Source organism: Camellia sinensis, chromosome 6 (genome assembly GCF_055761805.1).
Source record: "Camellia sinensis isolate YWXY chromosome 6, ASM5576180v1, whole genome shotgun sequence".
Taxonomy (NCBI): Eukaryota; Viridiplantae; Streptophyta; class Magnoliopsida; order Ericales; family Theaceae; genus Camellia; species Camellia sinensis.
In genome coordinates this window covers 117,352,756-117,371,668 of record NC_138966.1, presented here as the reverse complement: position 1 = coordinate 117,371,668, position 18,913 = coordinate 117,352,756, and positions in this window count along the sequence as shown.

Here is an 18,913-nt window from a genome sequence, read left to right as displayed (position 1 = left end):
GGTGATCAAATAGAGACATAAAGTAAAAGACTAGTGTATTTCCATAAGAGTGGTTTGTGGGATTGGTATCTCTGATTCTTCACTTAAGGATTTTGCTACATTGCTCAATTGTAAAACTCAAAAGTTACCATTAAAATATCTTGGTTTGCCATTAGGTGCTTCACCAAGCAAAAAGAAGACATGGAAACCAGTCATGGATAAGATAAAAGTTAGGCTAGCTGGGTAGAAAATGAGGTTCCTCTCTTTTGCTAGCAAACTTACTCTGATCAAGGCTATGCTGTCCAGTTTACTTATGTATTATCTATCACTTTTCAAAATTCCAGAAAGAGTTGCTAAGGAAATTGAAAGACTACATCCTTTCTATGGGGAGGATCAGAGTTGAAGAGAAAAATCCATCTAGTAAAATGGAATGAGGTGACATAGAGTATTAATCAAGGAGGGTTAGCGATTAGGAGAATTATAGAGGTAAATGCTTGTTTGTTGATGAAGTGGTGGTGGGGATTTTCTAATAAAGAGGGAGCATTGTGGAAAAGGTGGTATGTGCCAAATACAAAATTGATGAAGGTGAATGAATACCAAATTTGAGTACAAGGTTAAGATATTCTAAGATATGGACTGATATTTTCGTAGTGGCGGAGCAAAGAAGCAATCTTCTGTAATTTTTTGTCAGTAATTTACAGATTATAGTGGGTAATGGAAATAGAGTGAGATTTTGGCATGATAAATGGTGTGGTGATATTTGTCTCAAAGAGGAGTTTCCTAGCTCTTTTCACTTTCTACAGTCATGAATAGATCACTTAGGTTTTTAATTGATAGAAAGGGCTTCTCTGAGCTGTGGGATCTCAATTTTAGAAGGCATTTGCCGCAATGGGAGGTTGAGGAGCTATCTAGGATCTCAAATGTGTTAAGAGCAGCCCTTGCATTATGTTTGGATGTCAAGGATAAACCAAGGTGGTTAGCAGCCCATCCAGGTCAATCTTTTGTTGCATCACTTTATAGGCAGTGTGAATTGGAGTTTGGTGAGTATGTTAGTTCTAGTAGATTGGTGTGGATCAATTATCTTCCACCCAAAGTTCAATTCTTTAGGTGGCTAGCTTGGAAACATAAGGTCAAAACTTCTGTTTTTCTCTAAAGGATTAGAGTTCTTAATGAGAATGCATTTACTCAGTGTGTTTTCTGTAAATCAAAGGAAGAGACTGTTGAACATGTGCTTATTTTTTTCCCTCTGGTTTGGAAGGTTTGGTCTGGTTTATTATAGTGGTAAGGAGTGATATGGGTGGTGCTTGGTTTAGTTGAGTCTTTGGTCCATTTGGAAGCATAAGAGTGATTGTGTGTTTAATGGTTTTCATCCAAATATGGAGAAACTTCAGGAGGCAATCACCATCAGTTAACCATATGGCTGAAAGCTATATCAACGGATTACCAGTTTACTATAGATGATTTTATGTTCAATATTTTGCAGATTAGATATTGTTTAGGTGGAAAGATGTAATCTTTTTTTGTTCGTAAGGTTGTAATGGAGTGTATTGAGTTGAAAACTCTTTAACTCTAGGTGGTGGCTCTGGGGATGCACATAATAGTCTTGCTTTGGATGCCAACTTACACTACAAGAAGTTGGGTCTTGAATGATGAATTTTTTTTTGTCTCCAAAGAGCTAATTTCGTCACTATAGATATTTGTGAGTAAATATTTTCCTCACCGGCTTCGTCATTGAATTTTGTCACTAAAAAACATCGTGATGAAAAATAATTTCGTCACTAATGAAATTACTTCAGTGACGAAACTTTTTATCCTAATAAAATAACATTTTGTCACCAAAAATCCTCATTTTCGTCACCAAATAGTTATTCAATACCACATTTATAACTTTAGTTGACGAATAAATTTGTCACACATGTTGATCATTGATGAGGAAATAATTTCGTCACAATAAGATGTAAAGTTGACAAAATTTTTCGTCTCCAAACATCATACATGGATGACGAAATATATTTCGTGGCAAAAATATATATATACGAAATATATATATATATATATATGTGACGAAATTTTTAGTTACCAAACAACAAAATCAATGAAAACTTTCATATATAAGAGCATCTCCAATGGTTGTTGTTATAATATCATTACTACTGCTATAATTTGGCAATGAATAGTGGTATTTTGTCAAATTATAGCAATGATACTCCAATGGTCACTGGCTATTTTGGCAATTCTCAACCAACTTTCCCTTCAAATTTGTAGGTGTTGTTTGGATATAGGTTTTTTGTAATTTTATTTTTGTTTATTTTTTTTGTCTTTTATGACCTTTTTTTTAACTATTTGTAAAATATATATATATATATATATATTATTCCCGATTATGCAAATATAAAAAATGAAAAAAATTAGAAAAATTAGAAAAAATCTGTTCATATTTGCTGATGTGGCATGTTTGGCAGTTGTTATTTTACTTGCCAAATTTGAGAACAAAAATGGCATATGCCATCTTTGGCAAGTAAAATAGCATGCCATTGGAGACCCGCTTGGTATCACTATTGCTAAATTATAGCTTTGGCAAGTATTTTGAGAGCTCCATTGGAGATGCTCTAAGTTGCAATAAATTTTGTAACAACTAATATTTATTAGCAACGAATAATCACTTTGTCATAATAATAAGTACAAATGACGAAAAAAATTCGTCACTAAACTTGTCCCATATTTTATATTTAAATTTAAATTATTATTTCACAAATATTTCTGCTCATATCCCAATAGCCTTTTAAATGTAGTAAGAAATCCATTAACTATTATACACCACTCCACACAAAAAAATTCACTAAACAATTTATATTATAAATCAAAATATATCCATCAAACAAATTTAATAATAATCCATTAAGTATAACAAAAAAAACCATCAACGCAAATTCTAAAATAAATTAACATGGAGTCCACAAAAAAATCAACACTCGACCTTGATTTACAACTAAAATTAAGTATCAGTTCCAAAAAAAAAAAATTTAACACTTTCATTTGCAAGTATGCTTCTAAACGTCATCAAAAATCAATCTACAAAGAAAATAAAGAAAAAAAAAATTAACATATTATAAATTACATTGTGTAAACCTCTCTATCCATTTAATACACATAATTAGTTGGCTTTGGGGATGCACATAATTAGTTGTTATGCTTAGTTTTGGCAATAATTCGAATGCTCCCTAAGCTAGTTTTGTATCTTTTCACTTTCAATAAATTTACTTTGTTTGTTGTTCAAAAAATGAAAAACGTAAAAGACTAGTGCATATATATGTGTGTGCAGTGGCGGAGCTACGAAGGGACTAGGGGGCATGTGCCTCCCTCATTTTTTGCAATTTTTTTTTTTTTGGCATATAAGAAAAATAATTAATAGATAAAATTTTTATATAGAATTAACATTTAGAATGATTTCTTAATGATATTTTTCAAGTTATGAAAATAATAATGATTGTTTTGATTGAAAATAAAAAAAACTATAACAAGTCACATTATTATGTATAAAAAATTTATAAAAAAAAATTCAGTACAACAGTGATATCTAATCATCCCTCAGACTTCCACTCAATAATTTATCCAATCCCCACTTTTTTCTTTCCTCTCATTCTTTGAGGGTGCGTTTGATTCAAGGGATTTGGGGGGACTAAACACTGTTTGGATTGTAATTCATTAGAAGCCCTTTATCTGGCGTTTGTTTACTTTTTAGTCCTCCAGACATGGAGTCCGGCCGGACTCCTTATCCCTATATGTGGGATTACACTGTCCACGGGGAGGTGTGGGACAATTTTCATGGGATAACAATCCCATGGGATTAAGTGGTGAATGACCATTTTAACCTTTTACTATTTAATTATGTATTATATTTAGTAAAATTCAATAAAATTTAAATGTCTCAATTTAAAAATAAAATAATTTTATTTAACTTTTTATTGATGTTTTATTTATTTAATTTTTTAAAATAATTTTTTATTGATATTTTATTTTAAAATTTTATTTATATTTTATTTAATTTCATTAATTAAATTTTAATAGATGTTTTATTTAATTTCATTATTTAATTATTATTATTTTTTAAAATAAATTTATTGCAAATTTTAATTAAAAGAATAACATATATTTTTATTGATATTTTATTTATTTTATTTTTAAAAAAATAAATTTATTTAATTGTGTAAAAAATAAAATAAAATAAAATTTTATTTAATCTCGCTAAAAATAATTAAAATATTAAAGATATGTTTAATATTGGTATTACTTAGTAAACAATTAAAAAATAGTAAAATAGTCGTTTGCTCATTTATCCTTATCTAGTCCGTCAAACCAAACATTGGATTCACTAAAAATAGTTTTTTCTAAACGTCTAATCTCATGAGAAAATAAACAGGATACACATCAAATTCAACCAAATAATTTAGAGGATTCACAGTCCCAGTATTCAAGTTCGATGGATTCTAATCCCCCTATCCAGTCCGTCCAATAAAACACACTCGGAGTGTTTCTCTTTTTTCTTGTTTTTCCTTTTCTCTGTTTCCTAGCACAATGATCTCTTTTTTATGACTTTTCGAGATAATTTTTTTAGTGACTATCCTTATGACAACAAGAATTAAAATGTTTTTTGCAACAAAATTCATTTTTAGTGACAAAAAAAATTTTAATTTCTGAAACTCTTATTTTTTATAGTGAATTGAATAAAAAAAAAAACAAAATGAATGCACTCGTGACTATCGGGAATTTGTGTTTAGGGTCATCGATATCTTCAAGTAATAATCCAAATTGCAATTGTTTGATTTTGAAAAAGGCTAAGGAAACCATGAATATTGAAGAACTGAAATTTTGATAAAGAAAGAGAAAAAATGTGAGTAAAATATGAATAAAATGTTGTTACATTTTACTTACCTTTGTTTTTTTTTTCCTATCCAAATTCATGATCCACGTACAATTTTAAAAATTAAATTTAAGTAAATTTGAAAAACAAGCCATACAAAATTACTCAAAGTGTTCTCAGACTCCCAATAAAATAGTAGTCATTTTGCCCATTTCTTGGATCAAATAGTGTCCAGATTAGTAGGTTGGCACATTTCACCAATCTTTTTATTTTTCAAATCCATAATTCAAATACCACCTAATGGAATTGAAGGATCGATCATCATCATCTAATAACTCTTTTCAAGGAGGTTAAACAACCAAGACAACTAGTGTTGTTCAATTGTTTAAATGGTATTAGAAGTGCAGAAAATTGAAGTTACACACTACAAATACCAAAACTTTGAATTTGCTTATTGAAGATAGTGTGTCTTAATTGTCTGAACCATTTCATTTTATATAATTCGTTGAGTTTGATGTTTATGTAGTTATTATGTTCAATTAACTTAATTTTTTGTGAATTGTTTGAATAATCAAATTAAGCCCAAGTGAGCCCAAGAAAACAGAATAATCCAGTCCACTTATAGGATTGGAGGCAAACCTATTACCTGAAATTTGCCATTAGCAACTAGGCAAACGACTTGGTATTGATTTGGAAAATATTGTAATTAGAAGGATTCAGCTCAATAAGGAAGAGCTGATCTTTTTTGTAGCACATTAAACGGAAAAAGAGCCAAGAGTACACCATCCGTCTTGGCGAAATCAACACCCCTGCTATGCACTACCAAATACACTACTTTCATCTGGCGTTTGAAGTTTCTAGTGCTGAAACTCTGTTCTTGTTACTTGCGAGTTAGTTGGGAATTTCGGTATAATTGTGTGCCCGTTCAATTATTAATGACATTTTGTTTAAGAAGTTTTTTTTTCCTCAAATTTGATTGCATGCCCTTTATTGTTGGTTGGCCCATGACCAAATGGCGTTTCTGGAATAATTACTTGGAGTAACAGTGAAAATTATTGGATGCTTTTGGGGCATCATATGTTCATACTTCTTCACTAATCATCATATGCTCTGCTCTAATCACCTAATACAAAATTATAAATATTACATTGTCCACTAATCACAGCACTCCTAGAGAACCACGTGACCATACTCCAAATGTACCAAATAATGCAAATAAACAAAAGAAACATTTTTAAGGAACATCAGTTCTAAATTTTAGCTCTCAAATCATACAATTTTATTAGCACGCCTAGATAGCACTAGGCTACATACTACAACAATATTATTGAACCCCCCAAAAAAAAAAAATTAACATAGAAAAACCATTTTCACAGGTAATGCGATTACATTTAGCATATGTAACAAGCCTTTTAAACCCTTAAGTTATCCTTAGAGGACGAGTGAAGTCTCGTGAGAGTTTCCAGTAATGCTACTGTTGGCTACGTATTTTGTGCAAGCCAATTACAATTCAACACGTGGCAAAGTAAGGGTAATATGGGGAGACCATTCAAGTCTTCGATCCTGATCGTACACGTGGCAGTTAATATTGGTTGTTATGAGATCTGAGTGGCAGTGGATCAACAAAGAGATTTACGGTGACGTGGCTTCAACAGTTACTCACATTCAAATTCAAATATAGGAGGGAAGCCTAACTGCAAGTGATGGCGTAGTGAAACTACTTATAAGGTAGCATGATCAGCGACTACGGAGGAGCAGTTCGACGGTTTGAAGTGAAATTCGATGGCCATCTTTGAGGAGTATAAATAGTAGGGAAGACCCCAGAAAATGCCCAGACTCAGATCCAAGAAACCAGTCTTACTTTACATATTTCGTTCCAGTTTTTATATTTCCTGTTTTTTATATTCCTGTATTTTATTCCTGCACTGCACTTCATTCATAGGAGTAGTTTCAAGTAGATTGTCGCTGTAAACCTCTATGAGGCTGAGTTTGGATCATTGTAAGTTTTTCATACTAATGAAATGCTTAAATTGCTCTTTATTTAACTGTTCTTATGCTTAAATTCTCCTAAATCAAGCCACCAGTAAAAGTCCTCTTCATTGAGGCTGAAAGAACTACAACACAATCGTCTGATAATTGGTTGGCAATCAAAATTCTGTAAGGACTGATTGAACCTTGCTGGCACGCTCATAATTTCAGAAATAACCTTCGATAATCAAAAAGCCAACATATATTTTTAGCACGCCCGGTGGGACCATTTAAAGTGGCTAGACGTAGGAGACAAGGAGAAAATGAACGCTTGGAAGAAGACGTGGAAGGAGAGGTAGAGATACCTAATCCAGAGGATAATGTGATAACACATCCTGTGGAAACTCCTATTTTATCAGAACTTATGGTCGAACAAACCAGTACTTCAGAACAAATACCATTTGTTCATAACATTGGACAAGACCAAGGAATTGGACCATCCACTGTCCCATCTACCCAGCCAATGAATCCATGGGGTGGCCTAGTAAATGCCATGGGACAGCAATTAATAAACACAATGGAAAGGTGGGCAATATCCTTTTTGGATCGAATGAATAACCACCAACCAACAAATGCAAGACACATGGAGGAAGTAAATGTCCCTCAGCAAAGATTGGCTAGAGATAAACAGCCTATGCAAGTTAATGGACATTCTAATGGTCAGACTAATAATCAGAGTCATGAAAGACCACCACCACAGTCTTGGTACGAACCCATTTCGAGGCCTATAGCAGGCCAAAATGCAGTGATATTCAATAATGAAGCCATGCAAGTTGGTGGATCTGGCCCAGTACAAGAAAATGGCATAAGAATGGTTTCAAATCCCACGTTCGAAGCCATACCTGGCACTAGGGGGTACAATAATCCCTTATTCGAATTTATACCCGGGGGGTTGGAAGGTTTTCCCACAAATGGAAGGGACACAACGCCTATTCCGGCACCTTTCGTAAGTCCCTTCGTAGGACAGGCTCAAAGAGGTTACCCACACCCTCAACAGCAACCTGTACCACAGGGACAACCAATCCCGAATGTACCACCTTATGGACCAAGAGGATCACAAGCACAAGTTTGTCCACCAAATCCTGTGTTTGTTCCCCAGTAGTGGTTCAGCAGGCACAAAATATGATCCCTAGGGACCAAATTGCTGATATAGTTAGGGAGGTATGTGGACCAATGGCTCGGGGTGTCCAGACTCCTGTGTACAGAAAACCATACCCAGAATGGGTCGACAGGGTACATGAATACCCAAGGGGTTTCAGGATACCAGATTTTGTCCTTTTTTATGGGAACGGAAACCAATCAACAATAGAGCATATTGCTAGGTTTGCTGCTCAATGTGGTGAATTTGCTAATCATGACTATATGAAGTTGAGACTATTCCCAAACTCTTTAACTGGGGGAGCATTTGTATGGTATATTAACCTTCCACCTGGCTCTATCTAGACTTGGCAACAAATGGAAGAGGCATTTCATGCCCAATTCTTTCAATCAGAGCCAGAAGTTTCCATGGTAGACTTGGCAAAATTGAGTCAAAGGCCTGAAGAGAATGCTACTCAGTTTATTGCCAAATTTAAAAGGGCTCGAAATAAATGTAGGATAATCTTGCCAGAGCCAGAATTCGTAAGATTGGCCCAAAATGGCTTAGAGTTCAGGCTTCGAAAGAAGTTTGACTCAACAGAGTTCAGGGACTTAGTGGAAATGACTTACAAAGTATCTCGATATGAAGCATTACTAGAAGAGGAGCAAGATCGAAATAAGGCATCATAAAAGACATACTACAAAGATCCTAACTATGAGATTGATGCAGCAGAGATTTTAGGGAAAGAGCCCATGATCTGTGAAGCATTAATTCATAAGGATACGACAATTGACCAGCAGTTTAAAAAGAAAGATGTCCATAGGAAGTATTCTTTCAATTTAACTAAGGCAGATGACATTTTTGATCATTTGCTTACGGCCAACTTCCTTAAGTTCCCAAAAGGGGTTAAAATTCCATCTCTTGATGAACTTAAAGGAAAAGTATATTGTAAATGGCATAATTCTTGGTCTCACTTGACTAAAACCTGTGTTATTTTTCGAGACAGGATCCAAGAACAAATTCGGAAAGGAAGTTTGAAATTCCCAGCCAAAGCTGAAAAGGCCATGGGGATCGACAGTGATCCATTTCCAGAAATTGGAGAGGTGACAGCCAAGGTCGTTATGCCAGATTTTCAGAACCTGTCTTTGAAAGAATTGGAAGAAGTCAACGTACAGATGCATGTGGCCAACCAGACAGCAATCAAAAAAGACACTAGAAATCTACCAGCTATTGGACAAGATTTCTCACACCAGAGGGAAGACTCTGATGAAGAAGCACTGGATGATGACTCCCTAGAGGCAGCCGTAATGCAGAGGATGTGTCCCAGGTGCAGACTGAGTTATAAGTGGTTGAAAGGCCTTCCAGTCGATAGGAAGTAATATTACAGGGATGTGCAGAGGCGTCCCAAACCAACCAATGCTTATAATAAAAGGCCGTATCCGGCTAGGGTTAGGTAGCAGCCATTAGTGGTTGAGCCTACAGTTGATAGAATGCATGCTAAAGGCAAGAGGCCCTTATATGAGTCCAGGACACCTAACTATCACAGAATGGAGAGTAGTCATTCTGAAAGAAGACTGGAGAAGAGTTCGGGTTTTAGGATCAAAGCCAGAGATTGGCCCCCTAGACCAGCCTCACGGAGAATAGAAAATGATCACTTTCATCGAAGGCCTGAATCAGGCTCAAAGCTTGGGGTCAGGGCCAAGCAATTGCCTTCACAGCCAGCTTCGAAGGTAGCCTCGAAGGAAGAAAATGGCAGCTCAACATCTGGGTCAGTAAGTTCGTGGGTACCTGGAGTTCCAGATTGGCTTGTGATGCAGAACAAACCTAGGGAAGTGCCTACCCAAAGGAATGTTGGAAATCAAGGTAGGATGGTTAAGCCTCCTTTGGTGGCCCCCAACAATTGGGTATTGCTGAAACACCCAAGAACGAAGGAACCAGATATGGTCCCCGTAATTTCCAGATCACAAAGGAGGAAAATTCAGCGTAGGTACACCCAGTACCAGCAAGACCTGAAAGAAAGTAGAGAGAGTTCTTCATTGATCCAGGCCGAAGGAAAGAAGAATCCAAAGTTAGACCATACTCCAAAGCCAACTTTACAAAGCAAGGTGGACTGCAGTAGAGAACAGTTGTCTAAGGTTCATTCTAAACTAAGAGTCAGAGAGAAGGCTAGCTTAGCAGGGTTGGAGAAAGCTCTGATGGAGAGTGGTAGCGAGACAGAATAAGAAATTGGTATGAGCCAAAAGAAAGAAATGGCGGAGGAAGAAATGTTCGAAGCCTTCATGGCCAAGCAAACATTTTTGGTTAAAAAACCAGTCGAGGAAAACCATTCGAAGGAACTTGTTAGCAATAAAGTGCCAGAATGCAGTATGTAGAATGCTTCTAAGGTAACTGACCAAGGTAGACAAGAAGGGAAACAGGTACAGCTAGTCATCCAGTTTGGCTCGTTTCCTCCAGTATCAGTAAATATGGTACACATACTACCACATGAATTCCAAGCTGGAGATGAGAATCAAGAGGGGCAAGAAATTGACCCAATTCCAATCTCTAGTGAAGACTCACAAGCGAGTATGGTACAAGATAATTTCGGAATGGTTACCCAAATGGAAACTGAGTATGAGAGTGAAAAAGTGGTAAGTATTAACCTCTCGTATCCTTTTGAATATCCCTCGAATTCTATGGCACAGCATGTTAAGCCTTTGTATATTAAGGCTTTCTTCGATGGGATACAGTTAAACCGAGTCTTAGTGGATAATGGGGCAGCGATGAACTTACTACCGAAATCTTCCTTGAAGAAATTAGGGAAAAAGAATCCCAGGTTGATCCCAACCAGTACAACTATTGTTGGTTTTGCTGGGGACAAACAGATGGCCTAGGGAATTCTACCCATCAACCTGAGTGTGGGAACCAAGGACTGTATGATGGCGTTTTTCGTCATCGACAGCAATGCGAAGTACAATGCTTTACTTGGTAGAGATTCGATCCACACTAACAAATGTGTGCCTTCCTCTTTACATTAGAAAATGATAATGGCTCTAGGCAATGGGGAGATGGAGGAAATTGATGCAGATCCTCAACCTTTCATAGCCTGCGCAGACTTTGCAGAAGCCAAACTGTATATTAAGGGGGTGACACCGCTCAGTATACTGATGAAATCTGATGGCTCAGCCGAAGTAACAGCTGACGAGGAAGTGACACACCTAAAGCACTTAGTCTAGGAGAGTGCTGATGAAGAGGTGGTCGTTAAAGATGACGATGATGCCTGGTTATAGGCAGTAAGATGAAGCATCAGAGGCCAGGACTTTGGCTTTAATTAAGTTTTCAATATTGGATGTGAAGTCAATAGTCCAAAAAGTGCAGGAGCAAGAAAAAGAAGTCATGATAATTGGCTACAAGCAGGAACAGCAACAAGCCAAAGTTTTGACCCTTGATAAATACTGTGCATTGGATATAGAAACAAAAGTCCAAGAAATACAGGAAGAAGAAGCCTTATGGACAGACTTTGTCTATGAGGAGGAGGGTGAAGAGGTTGAGTCAAAGAACCTGGGAATAGAACGCAGCAAGAAGATTGCTTTGAAGCCAGGGGTAATCAAAGAAGGAGCCTCAGTAAGTACTCAAATACAAGACCCCTTAGAAGAAAAAAATTTAGGGGAAGGTTCTGTACAACAACCCATTTATATAAGTGCTTGGTTGAGTACTCTTGACAGGAACCAGTTGTTGGTTATTCTGAGGAGATATAGAGATTGCTTCGTATGGTCTTATAATGAACTACCAGGTTTGGATAGGTCATTAGTGGAACATAGGCTTCCTATGAAGCCTAACTTCAAGCCATACAAACAAAAACCAAGAAGAATGGGTCCAGAAGTGATCCAGAAAGTTAAGGAAGAAATTCTTAGACTACTCAAGGCAGGCTTTATCAGGACAGCCAGGTATGTTGAATGGCTATCCAATGTTGTGCCTGTAGTTAAGAAGAATGGCAAAATGAGAGTATGCATCAATTTTAGAAACCTAAATCTGGCGACTCCAAAAGATGAATATCCCATGCCTATAGTGGATTTGCTGGTGGACAGTTCAGCAGGGCATCAAATTTTATCAATGATGGATGGGCACTCTGGTTACAACCAAATCTGTATTGCGGAGGAGGATGTTCACAAGACAGCATTCAGATGTCCTGGGAATATTGGGACCTTCGAATGGGTGAAAATGCCATTTGGCTTAAAGAACGCTGGGGCCACATATCAGAGGGCTATGAACACCATCTTTCATGACCTTATTGGAGGGCATCTAGAATGTTATATTGATGACATTGTAGTTAAATCCCAATCCATGGAGGAGCATTTGTTTCACCTGAAAGCAGCCTTTGAAAGAATGAGAAAGTTCAAATTGAAGCTTAATCCTCTTAAGTGTGCTTTTGGCGTATCATCTGGAAACTTCTTGGGCTATGTAGTACACAAGAAAGGAATACAGATTGACCAAAATAAAGCCAAAGCTATCATTGAAGCCAGACCTCCATCAAGTAAAAAAGAATTACAAAAGTTCCTTGGACAGGTTAATTTTCTTCGAATATTCATTTCTAACACTGCAGGGAAAACTAAAGTATTTTCTTCCTTATTAAGGCTGAACAATGAAGAGGAATTTGTGTGGACAGCGGAGCATCAAATTGCTTTCGAAGGTATCAAAGCCTACTTGGCCAACCCTCCAGTGCTGATACCACCAAAGGATGATAAACCCTTGAAGTTGTACATAGCTGCAGCAGATGATTCATTGGGAGCTTTTTTGGCCCAAGACAATGAAGAAGGCAAGGAGCAAGCTATTTATTACCTTAGTAGGTTTCTAAATTCTTATGAATGTAAATATTCAGCTGTTGAAAAGCTATGTCTTGCTTTGTATTTTGCTGCAATGAAATTAAGATATTATCTTTTACCTACAACTGTCTTGGTAATTGCAACCACAGATTTGGTTAAATACATGTTATCTAGACCCATGTTGAGGGGAAAAATTGGTAAGTGGATCTTAGCCTTATCAGAGTTTCATTTAGAGTATGTTCCCCAAAAGGCCGTGAAAGGCCAAGTTTTAGCCAATTTTCTGGCAGATCATCCATCTCAAACAGAAAAGCCAAGAGATAATGAAACTTGGTATGGTAAATGTTTGTGACAACCCTCGCCACTGTTTACTGATATACCTCTGATTACTGCTAAACTGTGGTTAAGCATGTTAAGTAACTGATCTGACTGAAATTCTGAACTGATTGATTGAGTGTATTAGTTTAAATGCAAATCTATCTGTTTGACTGCTAAATGATCTGTTCATGTTTTATGTTTTAAACTGCAAATTGAAGGCCTTATCGACGGCCGAACCCGAAACTGATTAGTGTTTTATGCTAATTAGAATTTATGTGATTTTATGGTATATTTAATTGAAATGTGATTTGGAGCGATTAAATTAGATTAAATAATGTTAAATTATATTAGTTGCATTAATTACAATTTTGCCATTGAGTGTCCATTTCCCTATACACTTGTTTGGGACTTAATTAGTTTATTCCATACATCATTTCATCATCCTTCTTGAGACCAAAACCGACTAGAGAGAGAGAGAGAGAAAGAGTTAGGAGAGCTTTGGTTTCATCAAGAATTGCTTGGAAAATTAGAAGAATTGAAGAGTAGATTGCATAATTGAGCTTCTAGACTTGAAATTGAAGACCTAAGGTAGGAGAATCATCTTCTTGAACTTGAATTCTAGTTGTATCTTGTATGGTCCATGAGCTATTAGTGATCTAAGTTTAGAATTGGTTTTAAATTGTTGAATTGAAGCTTGAATCATGCATGCATGTTTACATTCTTGAATTTTGAGGTTGTTTTCATAGAATCCTCACATGCATGTCCATATTTGGGTTATAGTTCATGAATTCATCATGTTTTGGAAGGATTGGCTCATTTGATCTTGTATTGGAAGCTTTGATTTCAACTGAACACTTGCATGTTACATATACATTATGTTCATGAAGTTTTGTTTGGATTTGTGTTTAATTGAACTACCATTGGGCTTTGATTTTGCAAATTAATCTTTGAAACATGTCATATTATGAGTTTTAAAGTGTTTTCCAGAAAATTAGCCCAAAGGAATCGAATTTGATGCTTTAAATGTTGAATTTGAGCCTGGAGGTTCAATCTGGAGATTCCAGATTTTGGACCCACACTCGAGCGTAAGACTTCACGCTCAAGCGTACACTCTGAGTACATGCAGTCCGCTCGAGCGGGGAAAGTAATGCTCGAGTGTGAAATGCATGTATCCAGTACTTTTCACATGTTTACAGTCCGCTCAAGCAAGGTAATGCACGCTCGAGCGAGGACTTGTGTCTTACGCTCGAGCGGAGGTCGAGCGCCCATCGAGCGTGAATTGCATGCATCCAGTACTTTTACCTGAGTTTGTAGTCCGCTCGAGTGAAGGAAGTCATGCTCGAGCGGAACTCCTTTATCTGCATGTCCGCTCGAGCAGAACTCTTTTATCTGCATGTCCGCTCGAGCATAGAAAGCGACGCTTGAGCGAAACCCTGTTTTCTAAAAATTTCGAAAAGTGTTTTAAAGTATATCTTTGCATCCTCATTTCATCCTAGGCATTCCTAGGCCTAGTTTAAGGCATCTTAATGAGGTTATTGATGTAGAAGCACACCGAGTCAAGATAGGGATTAAGTTATTGATTCCCAAGTGTGTAACTTAGTGTGTGTTCGTTCTGTAACTGTGTAGGGTTGGCATCCGAGGACGCTCACTAGCTACTATTAGCCCAGTGCTCTGTGAGTAACAATGTTGCAAAAATATGTTCAATCATGAATATTTTTTTAATGATCAACTATACTGCTTTCTGAAATGATATTTCTTACTGAATGAATGTTTGTCCTATTTGTAAACTGTATCCGTGGCATCCATAGCAATTTACTGTTACTTCACTATTACTGCTATTGTTACAGAGATCTCTGTCGGTTCCCATGTTGGAACCACTACTTTTACTGTTATGATGGCCATCAACTGACTGTTCGGTCTGTTAAGACCTACTGTACTGTTTGCTATCGAATGTACTACATATAACTGCTATGGTTTCTAAATGACTGATATGACTACTTATTGACTGAAAGGACATTCATTCTTAACCTCTTTACATAACTGTTATTCACTGGACTTTAGCTCACTATTTATATATATATATATATATATATGTAGGTGTGCAGGCACCGGATCAGAGCTAGGAGCGTTGGGTTAAACTCCCTTTTTGTCAAGCCAACCTTCGTGCCTCACTTCGAGGTTCCAAGTGCGTCAAGCTAAGGCTACTTCGGGGTGTTTTAGATTTTCCCCTTCTGTCTCTGTTTTGTATAAACTGTATGAGACTGGCACTGTACTGTTATGGTAGGGACTTGGTCTCCAACTTGAATGTCTGTATATGATGTGTGTATGTACATACTGTTTTGCTTATGAATGTGAATATGTTTAGAAAAGTCTTTCTGCATACAGACTGTCACAGCTCATTGGATATCTTTTATTACTGTTTTAGCTTCTGCCAGCCCTTGTACTCTGTATTACTGTCTTTACTGTTAAGCAGGCCTTCGGTAATCACGGATTACTGGCCGGTTACGGTGCTAAGCCCATAGGGGCGAGTTTGGGTCGTGAAAGAGTGGTATCAGAGCGTTATTGAACCATGAATTATACCACACACACGTGTCCAAATGAGCTATAGGATGTCCTAGAAAAATGAATAGGGCATTGCATGAGTATTGAAAAAAGTGTGTGTGGCCATGACATGAATATATGTGCTAATGTGCTAATGTGTTTAAGTATGCAACTGCCTATGTTTATTATCATTGTATTGCATGTAATGAAATGGACAATGCAAGGAATGCCGATGAAACAGAATCATCTGATGCCAGAATGGCAAGATTAGAAAGAACAGTTGAATTGTTGACTGAGGCCTTGAGGCTACAACAGAACCAACAGCCCCCACCTCCTCCAGTTTAACCCGAGCAGAATGTTAATGAAGATATAATTGCTCTAACACAGAAGTTCAGGAAAATGAAACCACCATCCTTTTAGGGAGGCCTTGAACCGTTAAAGGTTGAAGCATGGGTTCTAGAAACTGAGAAATTGTTCGAAGAGTTTCCTTGCTCAGAAGCACACAAGGTATTACTGGCTACCTTTATCTTACAAGAAGAGGCTAGAAGGTGGTGGATGCTTGTCCGTGATGCGAATACTGTCATGACTTGGGCTCAGTTTAAAGAGTCCTTCTTCGAGAAGTACTTCCCTTAGTGTGTCAGGGATCGCAAAGTAACTGAATTTGAACAGTTAAAGCAAGGTACCATGTCTGTAGCCGAATATGAATCAAAGTTTACTGAACTCGCCAGATACGCACCACACATGGTGGACACTGATTACAAAAAGGCCAGGAAGTTTGAAGGCGGCCTTAATGTTGAGATACTTGACAGAATCAATGTACTGAAACTACTGAAATATGTAGATGTTCTTGACCGACCAATAATAGTCGAGTCGAATATCGAGGCACTAAAACAGACTGAAACACTGGGAACTGAATGGCGCGGTAAGAGACGAGGCTTTAAGTTCAAGAAAGGCCGAAATAATTCATCGAACACAAAATACAAGGTCAACAACCAGTTCCAGTCAGGGGAGTGGCTCCACACCGCCCTGTTCAGAATATGGTAAGAGACATAAAAGGGTTTGTTATAAAATCTCAGGTGCTTGTTACAGGTGTGGCAAGGCGGGCCACATGGTCAAAGATTGCCCTTCTGCTCCTCAGGGCAATAGTAAAGCTGCAGCCGGCGCCGCAGTATCAACTGTTGCACCGAAACCTAACCCTAAAGCTACTGGAAAAGAGCCTACGAGGCAAGGCCGAGTTTCGCACTTGTACCGAGAGATGTGCAAAATACCGAGACCGTTGTGTCAGGTATACTCTCAATTTGTGCTCAAAATGCTTATGTTCTGATTGATTCGGGGTCTACACATTCATATGTCTCACATGCTTTTTCACGAAAATTGAATAGACCATTGGAACCCATGAATTATTTGTTAGCTGTATCTTCACCTATTGGGGGATCCATGACTTGTGCTTATATGTACCCTGCATATGAGATTATTGTTGGAGATGCGCATTTGTATATTGATTTACTGCCATTGAACATTGACCATTTTGATGTAATATTGGGAATAGACTGGTTAACAAAATATCATGCTACCATAGACTGTGTAACAAAACAAGTTGTTTTTCGTCCATCTGGATTGCCTTTTAGTAGAATTGGTGTAGTACCTCCCCCGTATCTGATTTCATCCATGAAAGCTTTTAAACTGATTAAAAAAGGGATGTAAAGGGTATCTGTGTTGTGTATTGACTGTACCTACTAATGCTAAAACTGATGTGAACAGTGTTCCTATAGTCAGAGAATTCCTAGATGTTTTTCCAGATGATTTGCCAGGGGATTTGATTGACAGGGACATTGAGTTCACCATTGATGTGATTCTGGGTACACAGCCAGTATCTAAAGCTCCTTAGAGAATGGCACCGATTGTGAAAGAATTGAAAGTTCAACTACAGGAACAGTTAGACAAGAAGTTCATCAGGCCTAGTACTTCGCCATGGGGCGCTCCAGTTTTGTTTGTAAAGAAGAAAGACGGCTCATTAAGACTTTGCATTGACTACCGTGAATTGAATAAGGTAACAGTGACAAATAAATATCCATTGCCTCGTATTGATGACTTATTTGATCAGTTACAAGGTGCCCAAGTTTTCTCTAAAATTGACCTTAGATCTAGATACCACCAGTTGAAAGTCAAGATAGAGGACATTGAAAAGACTGCCTTTCGAACGAGGTATGGACATTACGAATTCCTTGTTATGCCTTTCGGAATTACTAATGCACCTGTCGCATTTATGGACCTTATGAACAGAATTTTTAAACCATTCCAATACGCAGAATTTCGAAAGTCGCCTCTCTTAATCCTTGTTCCAATTCGTCTATGTCCAAGTCATCCCAATACGCAGAATCTTTATTCTTGAAATCACTGAATTCTTCAATGAAGTTCTCTGCTTCGTACTGGGCATGAACTCGAAGAGACGAAAGTTGGTCTAAAGATTGTGTAGTAGCCATAGAATTTCGATGCCAGGAGAGGAGCAATAGAAGTTGGTCCAGGAACATATGGAGTTCTGCTTGGGCAAGGGGATTAAGGACATGGCCCCTAGTCAGAATATCACAAGCCCATCGAAGGTTTTTGAGAGGGACTTCGTCCTCAAGAACATTGAAAGGCAAATGAGAGAAAGCTGCAAGCAGAAGTTGGGCTTGTTTCCGCTCAGCTGGAGTAGGGAAAGGTAGAGGTTTGTAAGGTGGAAAGACGTTGTCCATGGAAAGGGCAAGCTTTAGTCTCTTTGTCCAGCAAAGAGTTGATAGAGGGGAAGGTATAGAAAGTGTGGATGCTTCTATTATGGGAGATAGCACGGGAGCAGAAGGAACAAAGGCATTAATATAATCGAGCCAGTCAGAAAAATAAATCTTCGCCTTCTGGGCTAAGAATGATGGGTTTTACTCTTGTGCTTCTTCTAGGTGTCGGGTAGTATGCACTATCTTTGTAGGCATGGAGGATGTTTACCACGCTACAAGCAGATTCTCCTCCAGACTACGTCGACGGTCAATGGGCACGTAGGGATAAACCACTGAACTTCGAGCATAGGAAGGGAACTCTAAAGGGTCAGTGAACTCAACAAAATGATGGTTGATTCGCTCCCTCAAATCACAGGTCTCAGGTGTTGACCAGCTTGTCCAGTCAGAATGCCCAGAAGAGGGAGAAGTTGCAGCGTTGCCCCATACAGAGGATTGTGATGAAGAATTTCCCATGTCCATATTTGCAACTTTCTGAATTAAATGATTGAGAGCAATTTGTTCGTAGTCTAAGGGTGATACAGAAGAAGAGCCTTCTATG